This window comes from Hyperolius riggenbachi, chromosome 9 (assembly GCF_040937935.1).
Source record: "Hyperolius riggenbachi isolate aHypRig1 chromosome 9, aHypRig1.pri, whole genome shotgun sequence".
Lineage (NCBI taxonomy): Eukaryota > Metazoa > Chordata > Amphibia > Anura > Hyperoliidae > Hyperolius > Hyperolius riggenbachi.
In genome coordinates, this window is record NC_090654.1 from 209,109,023 (window position 1) to 209,121,556 (window position 12,534).

The window sequence follows — 12,534 nt, forward strand, 5'->3', positions numbered from 1 at the left end:
CCGATGATTCTCTCTGCATCAGCTATGACCCTCTGCAGTTTATGCTTATCACTGGCTGTAGCGCCCGCGTACCAAACAATGACTGAGGAGCAGAGGATGGATTCTATGGTGGCAGTATAGAAGCCGGTCAGTAGTTCCCTGGGCATGCCAAATCTCTTCAGTTGGCGCAGGAAGAACAACCTCTGCTGGGATTTCTTCTGAATTTTTGTGGTGTTTTGCCCCCATTTCAGGTTATTGGTGAGAGTCGTGCCGAGGAACTGAACCGATGACACCGTGGAGACTTCTGTTCCTCCAATGAGGACAGGTGGGAGGGGGGGAGGGGGGGAGGAACATAAAAGAAACTTTATGTTCCTTTTAATTATTGGTTTTTATTTTTTAGGCGGTTTTTGTTTTTATTAGGTGATTGAAACTGACAAGTACGGCTAAATATAATTGACGCATGTCTGTGGTACAAGAGCCTTGAAGGATATAACAGACATACAAAAATCGTTGTATATGAAGATAGTTTCTTGTTAGTCTGTATCAATATGTAACACATTGATGCACAGATTATTGCATTTTGATATGCCAATGTTAATTAATGTCTTTAGTGGAATCCATCAATAAAAATTATAATAAAAAACAAATCTGATGGCTATATGGTGTTCCAGGCTCTGATTTTCTATTCTATGCACAGATCCAGTCCTTTCTACGTGCACATCTAAAGAACCTATCTGCCATAGCCAATATTTTACCCTTTGATCCATTTTTAAAACCAAAAGGTGGTAAAATGTCATTATCAGATATATTCAACAGGGCCTGGGAAATATGGGTTTGCAGGGTAAGGTGAAAAATAATATGTCTGGCTGGAACAAATATTTCACGGTACCAGATATCAAAAAAGAGAATCATTGAGGGTAACAACCAAGTTAAGAGAGTGATGATAAACGAAAGGTGGAGAGAGTCCCACCTGCTCATGATATATCAAGCCAAGTATGCCTTTAATGTGGTATATAAAGATCTGAGGCCTGGGTATACAAATCATTGTGCAAAATGTTTACATCCTAAAGCTAATAGCATTGTTTATAGTTTTGCCCAATTAGCCAATCCTACTGGGAAACAATTATCAAATTCATAAATAAGCTGAGCAAATGCCAATTATTGAAAGACCCTATGTTGCGTCTATTTAACTCACAGGAAGAATCTAACCCCCCAAAACATCACTGATCTGGTTGATCTGTGTCTGTTAGCACAGGGTTTCTCAACATTTTATTGGTATGTACCCCTTTTAAAACCCTGTACTCACCAAGTACCCCCTAGCATGGTAAACATTATCACACGTACCCCTTGACAAATATATATTTAATCGTAGTACATTATAATTGGTTCTAAACCATTTCCAAGCATTTACTATTGCTTTTAATTAGCTAAAATACTAATTTGGTGCTGTTTAAATAAGATTTATCATTTTCTAAAACTCTAAATTTGTTATTTTTGGTTAAGTATAATCAAGCCCGAGTACCCCCTAGAACCCTCAGAAGTACCCCCTGGGGTACGCGTACCACACGTTGAGAACCTATGTGTTAGCAGCCTGGAAAGCAATCTATAATAGATGGGTCTACCCAACTATGCAATGGGGAGAAGATGAAATGGTCGCGCATCTAACCAAGATGCACCTGATAGGTACTCACTGCATAGGGCTAAAAAGCCTCTCAAAGGCACAAGTGTGCTCATTGCAGTGAAACAGGTGCATTAATAACTAATGCATCTCACAATACAAACAATGGAAGCAAATCCATGCGTTACACATTATCCGGGGACCTTACCCTTCTCTTATTGAGAGAGACATCTGTTCCACGCTGCAGAGCATGTTAGCAGGGACGGCTCGTGCAGCCTTCTCTCTCAATAAGAGAAGGGTAAGGTCCCCGGATAATGTGTAACGCATGGATTTGCTTCCATTGTTTGTATTGTGAGATGCATTAGTTCTTAATGCATCTGTTTCACTGCAATGAGCACACTTGTGCCTTTGAGAGGCTATTTAGCCCTATGCAGTGAGTACCCATCAGGTGCATCTTGGTTAGATGCGCAACCATTTCATTTTCTCCCCATTGCATAGTATTGTATTTCTTTCGCTTTGGGTTGTGGTTGTGGGCGGTGTCCCCGGGCAGTGAGTTCCTGGGGCGCCGCCCACGCCACACCTCTTCCCCTTTATATGGCCTGCTGCTCCCAAGTCAACGTTGCTAGCATGTTCCCATAATGTTGGGTGATTTTAAACTTAGATAGGGTGGGGACCCCCAGAGAAAGCTGCACGAGCCGTCCCTGCTAACATGCTCTGCAGCAAGGAACAGATGTCTCTCTCAATAAGAGAAGGGTAAGGTCCCCGGATAATGTGTAACGCATGGATTTGCTTCCATTGTTTGTATTGTGAGATGCATTAGTTCTTAATGCATCTGTTTCACTGCAATGAGCACACTTGTGCCTTTGATAGGCTTTTTAGCCCTATGCAGTGAGTACCTATCAGGTGCATCTTGGTTAGATGCGCGACCATTTCATTTTCTCCCCATTGCATAGATGGGTCTACCCAACTGCACCTACCATTTGGGACTTGAAGGAAGAGCTGAGGCATATAATGCTACTGGACAAACTAGAAACTTATATTCACAAGGAAAAATCTACCCAAAAATGTTTCCAACGTTGGAAGCCATATCTCCTTTATATAATGTCTCGTCAAGATTTACAGAAACTAGTTTTGCCCTTTAAATCTACATCTTGGTATGCAACGGAACAACTTATAGGCACCCTTGGACGATTGGAATTGGAAACAAACTGACTGCCAAACTCGCTATCTGATAGAGTGGAGGACACAAACTTTATTACCTGAACTAGAAGTAATTTCCACTAACCTACAATATATGAAGAAAGAGTGATGGGGAGGGGTAGGGGATAGGATGGTCGAAAGCATGTCATTTCTACCTGAAAAGTGGTTTCATACTAGGTTTATTTTTGGGAAAACTCAATAAAAAACATGTTTAAAAAATCTTAGGTTAGGTTTCAATCTTAGGTTATATATTATATATTATATAGGAGGCTGAAAGGGATAAAAGCAGGGCTTATTAGTCTCCTCACTTTCAAAACTTTTCAATCTCATACAATATGGTAGAAAGGTAAAATAGTTTGAATTTTAGCCAAAAAAAAAGGTTGCATAGGAGTGCACTCATATTGCATATAAGTAGATGAGGTAACACTACCTGAAATCACATTGAGGCCTGTACTGTTACCTCAGGGGTAGCCCAATCATATCTACAGTACATAGTATGCAGTCCTACCTATGAAATCTATAAAGATTTTGAAATCCGCTGACCTTCACACAATTTATGGCAAAACTGCATAATGTATATTTTGACAGCAAGGCATGAGGCCAGGCTAAGCTTCCTCTGGATCCCAAGACCTTTGCAAAAATGCTTATATTGATAGCTGATCATAGTATGGCAGCCACTATGCTAGGAACAGGACTGTGAACATAGCTTATAGGCCCCGATTCACCAACTTGTGGTAAGAGTATCGTGTGCACAGCAATTTTATAGGTAATAACACTGTGAGAGCACCACCTGTTAACTCATTAGTGGGCATTGATGCAATACAGTAGGTGAACTGGTTGCCTCAGAAACAGCAATTTTCATTACACACTGCACTGTCTGAGAAACCTTCCTAACTCCTCCTATTTAAGAACAGTTTAAGAAGGAAACTATACTATTTAGTGATTTCTTAACCTCCCTGTCGGTATGATTACTTTCACATTTTATTGTCTAAAAGTGGTGCAATTTTTTCACAAGCTTTTAGACCCTAAAAATCATAAGACTAGATAGACTGGTGGCAGCCCTGCAAATTTCACACCTCCCATGGATCTATCTCGGGGGTTTCCACTATGAGCTGCAGATTTCTTTCACACGCACTACCTCCGGCAACGACGGGTCTTTCAGACCCCCCGCTGGGCGTACATTCAGCAAACGTTCAGCCGACGCACCTTAAGACAGTTCTGCACCGATTTCTAAAAACCTACCAATATTTTATGTCAGACACTCTTGATATATGTTCCCCATGGAGGCCAGACAGGACAGTTACCTCTCCAGCACATTCTGCTGTTTACTCTGCATTCCCCAACCATGCACAGATCCTTCCAAGCCCAGTCTCAACTGCAATCCTTGCTTATATGACAATGCCTTTTGCAATATACAGTAAAAATGTAAAAAAACAAAAACAAAACAAAAAAACACACCTTTTTGTTTACAATAAGATTTCTTGCAGCCCACAAGGAAACACGCTGCTGTTTGATAGTTACAGATTTTCATTTTTTGTATTCCCAATTCAGTGTGGAGCAAGTGATTCACTCATTGAGTAGACTGTTCCCGGGATTAACCACTAATCTTGAGAACCAGAACGTATGAAGTGTGATCAACTTAGGGCCCTTTTACACTTAATCAGTTGCTGTCAGTTAAAACGGAAAGAAAACTGATTTTCAAAGTAATGCCCATCTTTTCCTATTGCACCTTTCACACTTAACGCGTTTGAAATCTTTGTCACAATGCACTGCTATGGAAAAAACGCGTACTAACGCACACCAACTAATTAAGTGTAAAAGGGGCCTTAGGTAACAGATTTGTAATGCTTTCATTTGCTGGTTATGATCAGAGTAAAAGGAAAAAGGTCATCACAAAGTCAGGGCTCTACATAACTGCCAGCTAATCAAACTGATCACACTTTTTTTGTGCTCCGGCACACATGAGCAACAGTAGTCATACCAAATGTCTGCTCACAGCTCATTTGCAACCACCAACAATTACAATCACTTTAGCCGGCTAAACCATACAACACCAAGTAAGTGGTAAGTTGCTTTCAGCAATATTTGCTAAAAATATTGTAATATGTGTAGCTGTGATGGAGGGAAAGTTTTTGTTCCCATAAAAGTGGAGTCCATCCCTGGCCCAAATGTTTTATTAAGCTGTGTGGGTACAGCACAGAGCTTGTTTTTATCAAACTATAAACTCCCTGATTAGTGGATGCCAAACGGAATTTAGAAGTTCTTTAATTTGCTAATTACTACAGCACAGAGTGCCAGGGCTGCGGAGAAAGCCAAACAGCAGGCTCAAAGTAACATTTTGGCATTATGTTTACTAAACTATGATATTTGGAACTACGCCTGGAGTTGGGATTTATTACATGTGCAGGTTTAACTACTTTTCAGAGCATCCACTGTAACAAGGACTGTAAACTTTTCCACTCTAGAATGCGGTCAGCGTTATAGTAACATACTGATTTCACAGTATGTATATAGAGTGGGGTATAGTACAGTATTAGCTAGCCCTATCTTCAACATCGAGTCCTAAACAGCCAGAAAGCACACTCATCCGGCATCCACCAATCCCCATTGGAGCCAGATAACAGAGACTCTGCTACATCCTATATAATAAGAGACAGGTGTTCCTGCGTACACCTGTCTCTGTGTCGCTGGGTCCGTACTTCTAGCTACTAAGCATGTGCGGACTCAGACAGCCTTTGGAACTTGCGCACAGGGCGCCAGTGAGCCAGGCGGGCGTGTGCGAAAGCGGACAGGTGAAAAAAAAAAAGATGCTTTTTGACCATTCGATCGCTTTGGTAGAATACGCTGGAAAATCAAACATTTGTATTGTACCATGTATGGGCACCATAAGGCCTTATATGCACACAGAGGAGGGAATTCAGCTGAGGCGACTATTCAGGGCCAACTCGGCTGTGAATCTAGCGTGGGAACAGGTGTCCTGCACCATCGCTTAGAGATTTGGCACACCAGATCTCCATGTGATAATGACAGAGGAGTGACAGAAATGTGCTTTGATCTCATGCTTTCCATGCCCATCGGATGCCACTCATGTGCCACCTCCCATCCCCCCCCCCCCCCCACACACACACACACACCTTTCCACAGAATAGTACACACTGCACAGCTACACTCAAGTGACATATCTATGTAACAGGCAGCACAGGGGTGTAGTGGTTAGCACTCTCCTTGCAGCACTGGGTCCCCAGTTCAAATTCCAGCCAGGGCATTATCGGCACGGAGTTTGTATGTTCTCCAAGTATCTGCATGAGTTTCCTCCAGGCCCTCCAGTCTCCTCCAGCATCCCAAAAACATACAGATAAGTTAATTGGCTTCCTCCTAAATTCGCCCCAGACTAAGATTCTTCACACAAAATATACAAAGAAATAAGACTATGGTAGAAATTGGTTTGTGAGCTCCTGAGGGACAGTTAAGTGACAAGACAATGTACTCTATACAGCGCTGCAGAAGATGTATAAATAATAATATAATCCCCCACAGTGTGGGGCATGTGTGAGTATCACCAACAATGATTAAGCATACAGGTGAAACTCAAAAAAAAAAAATTGAATATCGTCCATTTATTTCAGTAACAACTTAAAAGGTGAAACTAATATGAAATAGGAACCATTGGCAGATGTTTTGGATTAATTAGCTGATTAGAGTCTGACACAGACTTTGGGCTGGTGCACACCAGAGCGGTTCTGAAGCGTTTTTTAAAAAACACTTGCAGTGGGGAAACCGCTTGGCTAATGAAAGTGAATGGGATGGTGCACACCAGAGCGGGTCGGTTTTCCACAAACGCAAACTCGGAGGCTGCAGCATTTTTTTAGATTTCTGAGGCGTTTCTGCCTCAATGTTAAAGTATAGGAAAGTGGAAAACAGCTCTGAAAAACGCTAGATCAGAGCGGTTTTCCAGGTATATTTGTTACAGAAGCTGTTCAGTAACAGCTTCTACTGTAACAATATTTGTAATTTGCTACACAAAAACGCTCCAAAAAACAATAGGCATGTTTAGAAAACCTCTCTAAGGGCCCTTTCACACCAGAGGCTAGTTTCGGCGGTTTACAGGCAAGACCATAGTTGGCGTTATCCAAGGTAAAATAAAGGTCCATAGACTTTCATTTTACCTTTCACACCTAAAGCAGCTTTTTTGGGCGTTGCGTTTTGAAGCTGCCCGGAGCTTTTTCAGGGCTGTTTACAGCCGAAGTTGGCTGTTGGCGTTTCAATGATAATCAATGGAAAACGCCAACGTCAGCGTTTTCAAAGCGTTTTACAGCTGACTTGTTCACTTATTTTTATAGAAAAAAAAAGGACGTTTTCATATGAGCTGTAGAACGCTGTGAAAACGATTTGAAAACGCTATGTATTGGCGTTAAGCAAAAGGCTGAGTTTCAGCCTTTTCTACCGCAGCCTCTAGTGTGAAAGAGCCCTAAACATGCCTAGAATCGCTCTAACATCTGCTTCAAAAACCTCTAGCGTTTTGCAGATTTGCTAGAGGTTTTTGGTGTGCACTGGGCCTTCGATCAGGCTTTCTCAACCAGGGTTCCTTGTGTACTCTGCAGGGGTTGCTTGGCATTTTCCCCATCGTTGGGGAAGTATGATAAAATACATTAAAATAGGAGATTCGGAAAAAAAACATTAACGTGGGGGTCAAAATAATACTGAGCACATCAATAAGAAGCACCAGAATAAGAAGACGAATAAGAAAAAGAAGTATAATATATAATAATACACTGTAATAGGTGGTAGTGAAATAAACAGCTAATGCAGGGGTTCCTTGAGATCCAATAATTATTTTCAGGGTTGCTTCAGGTTAAAAAAGTTGAGAAAGGTTGGACTAGAATATAGAACATTTTCACAATATTTTAATGGTGCGAGATTATAATTTTGGGGTTCTCATAAGCTGTAAGTAATAATCATCAACATTATAACACAAAGGCTTGAAATTTCTCGATTTCCATGTAACCAGTCTATTTCAGTATATAATAGTTTCATCTTTGCAGTTGAATCACTGAAACACATGGACTTCTGCACAATATTGTAATTGGAGTTTCATCTGTCTGTACCCCAAAGCATTTTACTGCATAACAACAAAAACCATGTACAACATTAGCAAAAATCATGCCACGGAGCTTCTGTGTCCTTCAGTCACACACTGTGTGTTACACTTCATAGAGAGTTTATGTGTGCATTAAACCACACGGTCTGTTACTTGACTCCCAGCTCTTTAGTTGGCATCACAAAAGCAGAGGCGTGTTAGTGGAACTAGTAACTAGACAAAGCAGTCTCGTTCTCCTCACACTGCCCTGCTATTTTCAGCAACATTTCTCACACCAGCTCCTCCAGACATAAACATGCCGGAAGAAGTGAGGATTACGCTTTAAGCTCCTTACATTATTGCGCTAAACTGCCTGTCTAAGAATCCAGCTTTTCACACACAACAAATTAGCATGAATCTTACTACAGCTAGAAAAAAAACTGTGGATGGGACTGGGGGACACAGCCCAAGCATGCAGAAGCCAATATTTGCGGTCATCGACGATCTGACGAAAATGATTCTAAAGTCCAGCAATCGGAAGTGATTTCTTCTGCAGACTAATCTAAAGTAGCAAATGAAAGCCTCACTGTATTATTGATCTTTGAGTAAGGCCTCGTTCAGACTATACGCGCTGCCGTGCACATTTTGGCAACGCGTATAGTGTGCGACACGCAAGAACGGTAGAAGGGCATAGACAGCCCTTCTACCGTTCCCATCATATGCGCTGTGTGGCAGCGCGATTGCGCTATTGCGTGCTGCATGCATTTTGGGGAATCGCAGCGCAGATCCCATTCATTGTAATGAATGGGATCTGCAGTGCAGCGCATAGTAGCGCAGATGTCGCAGATTGCGTTCCGATCGCACAGCAATCTGAGCTAAATGATGTGAACGAGGCCTAATACCTTAACCAATTAAAGTAAATATAGATATTAACTTCAGTAGCTTCAAATATCTTCATGGCGCTTGTAAAAATAATGATCACTCATGTCTCCGACATTTTTATGGTCGCTGCTCCACGATATAGATTGTGGTAAAGTTAGAGACTAAAGGGAGCCACACATGATACAATAAAATGATCCGATTTTATGGCAATTCGCTAAAAAAAAAAAAAAAAAAAAAAAAAAGATCGCATTTTCCGAAAAATTGAATTTTTTTTTGTTAAGCGAGCAAGAAAGCCAATCAGATTTCCCATTTTTATTCGATAAAAGTTGATTGGGAATGGTGGATTTTTCTCATCAATTTTTATGAAAATGTAATGGTGTGCGGTAGATTGTCAATTTATTAATATATGCACCAAAGCAATTTTCTCAGAGTTTCCAATCATTTTTATCATACTTGAGAAAAAATTGAAAATATGAATGTGGTACATTGGTCAGCTATTTGAAATGTTACAATTAGTCAGAAAAAAGGATTGCCATTCTTGAATTAAACATCTATTTCAAAAAATTGTATGGTGTGTGGCCACCTCTACAGGTGAAACTTGAAAAATTAGAATATCATGCAAAAGTCATTTATTTCAGTAATTGAACTTAAAAGGTGGAACTAATACAGTATATGAAATAGCAACCCTTTACAGGTGTTTTGGATTAAGTAGCGGATTAGAGTCTGACACATTGAACCTAGAATATTGAACATTTTCAAAATATTTTAATGGTCTGAGATTTTAGATTTCGGAGTTCTCATAAGCAGTACGCCATAATCTAATTTATAACAAATAAAAGGCCTGAAATATCTTACTTTGCATGTAATGAGTCTATTACATATATTAGTTTCACCATTTAAGTTTATTTATTTATTGTATTTATAAAGCGCCAACATATTACGCAGCGCTGGACAATAAATAGAGTAATTACCGAAATAAATGAACTTTTGCACGATATTCGAATTTTTCGAGTTTCACATAGATACAAGTGTGTGACTACAGTACAACAGGACACATGTTGGGGCTTAGCTATAATGAGGAACTATAGCATGGAGGCAACATTATCATTACAACTGATCTCGTGCAGCAGAAAGTCTTCCTTGCAACCATGGCACCAGTACCATGGCAATAGTAACATTTTGTACAGGATTTCTCATTTCCTAGTACTGTTTGTGAAACTGGACTTTTCCTAAACATCACTGACACTGTTCTTAGGTTTCCTGCAGTTAAAGTTACATCTTTACTACAAGACAAATGCACACCTAAAAGTGATGTAGAGCAGTGTTTCTCAACATTTTATTGGTATGTACCCCTTTTAAAACCCTGTACTCACCAAGTACCCCCTGGCATAGTAAACATTATCTCAAGTACCTCTTGACAAATATATTTTTAATCATAGTACATAATAATTGGTTCTAAACTATTTCCAAGCATTTATTATTGCTTTTAATTAGCTATAATACTAATTTGGTGTGGTTTATGTAGGATTTATCATGATCTAAAACTCTAAATGTGTTGTACTTAGTTAATTATATCAAGCCTGAGTACCCCCTGGAACCATCTGAAGTACCCCCTGGGGTACGCGTACCACACGTTGAGAACCTAGGATGTAGAGAACACAAGTTTTCCATCATTACAATGCAGACTATTAGATTTCAGACTACAGCAAACTGTTTTGGTTGGGCATGATAGAGAGTTGTTTGTAAAGAGTTATGAACTGTGGCCCATATGCAATCAACTTTTTCTCCTGAGGTTTCTTCTATGGGATCATTTTTATATTTTATTTAGAATACTTTTTCAGCACTTTGCAATTGAAAAAGTACCAAAAGGCAGGTGGAAAAGTACTGTTAAAACTATTTTAGGTATTGTCCTTCCTGAGGATTTGAAGGGCATTTTATAGACAAGTTTAAAAAGAACACTTAAGAGACCCATACACTGGTTGATTTCAGATTCTATATAAATCGATCAATCAAAAATTGATTCTATCAAATCTATTGATCGATTTGCGGCCGATTTCGATCGATTTGATCTGACAGGATGAAAAATCTAGGTTGATCTGCTGCTGACAGGAGACTGATGGCCCATAGAGTTGCATTGGATCCAATGGTCTAATAATGCATTTAGATCGATTTCCAATAGATTTCTTCCTGAAATCTATTGGAAATCTGTTTGGCACACATCAGATAGATTCCTGTCAGATTCGACTTGACCGGCATCGGACAAATCTATCTGACTGTCTAATCTGCTGCAAAAGTGTATGGTCACCTTTAGGAGAAAAAATTAATTGCATATGGGCCTGTGAGTAACTGTACAGTATATGGTGAAGTAAAACTGCTTTGTTTCCATAAGGTTCCCTGCACACTGCAAATCCGTTTTCCGATTCCGTTTCCGATTTACAATTCAATTTTCCCTGAATGCAATCAACAGAAAAATGGAGTCAAAAACGCAACATGCACTAACGATGAAAAATCTGAATCGGATGTAAAAACAGATTAAAAGTCTGAATCGCATGCAGTGTGCAGGGAGCCTAAGTGACATTTCCTTAGTTTAGCCTGAATAAAGGCAGACAAATGTTTTTTGTTAATTACTTGTATGAAAAGCAGATGTGTTGGGATGTATCCTTTTCAACCGAGGAACAGTTCAGTATTGCAAAGTCACAATAACCTGCCCAGCGATGATCCAAAATGCCATTCTCCATTGCCAAATAAGTTTTTATGCATTTAGCTGAAGAGAGGGCAAAAGCCCATCTTAGCAGACATTTACATTGCTTCTATGGAGTAATAAGCAGAAGGTAAGATTTTTACAGATTCTTGCTGACCTATCATCTGCAGATTAAATGTCTTGGTTTTGAACTTCATCTCATCTCTTCTCTGCACTCATATGTATTTTTCTTTAGGACTGGGCCACTCTGGCACTGAAAAACAGACCGTAAGTGGATCCTAACCAAATGAATCCAAACGGATGCCAACGGATCCAATGTTAACCTATGGATCTGTTCATATTGGTGTGTTCAAACTGATCCGTTCTGCATGATCTGCTGGATGGACCGCAAATTTAGATCTGCAGTAATTTGTCCGGATCGATGGATGCATCACATTGACCATGTGCTAATGGAACGAAGCATCAGACATGGAAAACCGATGCCTTTAAAGCGGAATATAACCCTGCATTTCAACTTTGCTCTAAAACATTATTTACAGTATATTATATGCAACCAGCATTTTTTTTTTACTAGACCAGCATTGGAAGGGTTACACAGGACTTTAAAGTTCCTGGAGATTTCTGCAGACGCATCCGAAGCTCAGATAGTTACATTTTGTTTACATAAATGTATCTAAGTGTTGAATGTTACACACTTTGGCTGTTCTCCAGCTCAGTCAGAGAGATGAGTCACATTCAACACTTAGATACATTTATGTAAACAAAATGTAACTATCTGAGCTTCGGATGCGTCTGCAGAAATCTCCAGGAACTTTAAAGCCCTGTGTAACCCTTCCAATGCTGGTCTAGTAAAAAAAAAATGCTGGTTGCATATAATATACTGTAAATCAGTGTTTCTCAACATTTTATTGGTATGCACCCCTTTTTAAACCCTGTACTCACCAAGTACCCCCTGGCATAGTAAACATTATCTCAAGTACCCCTGGACAAATATATTTTTAATCATAGTACATAATAATTGGTTCTAAACTATTTCCAAGCATTTATTATTGCTTTTAAATTAGCTATAATACTAAT

General features: G+C 39.7%; 1 protein-coding gene across 4 annotated transcripts in view; it reads right to left on the bottom strand.

The window, feature by feature from the left end:
- The window catches only part of FMN1 (formin 1), a 405,926-nt gene that overhangs the window by 195,154 nt on the left and 198,238 nt on the right, over positions 1–12,534 (bottom strand). The window lies entirely within an intron of this gene.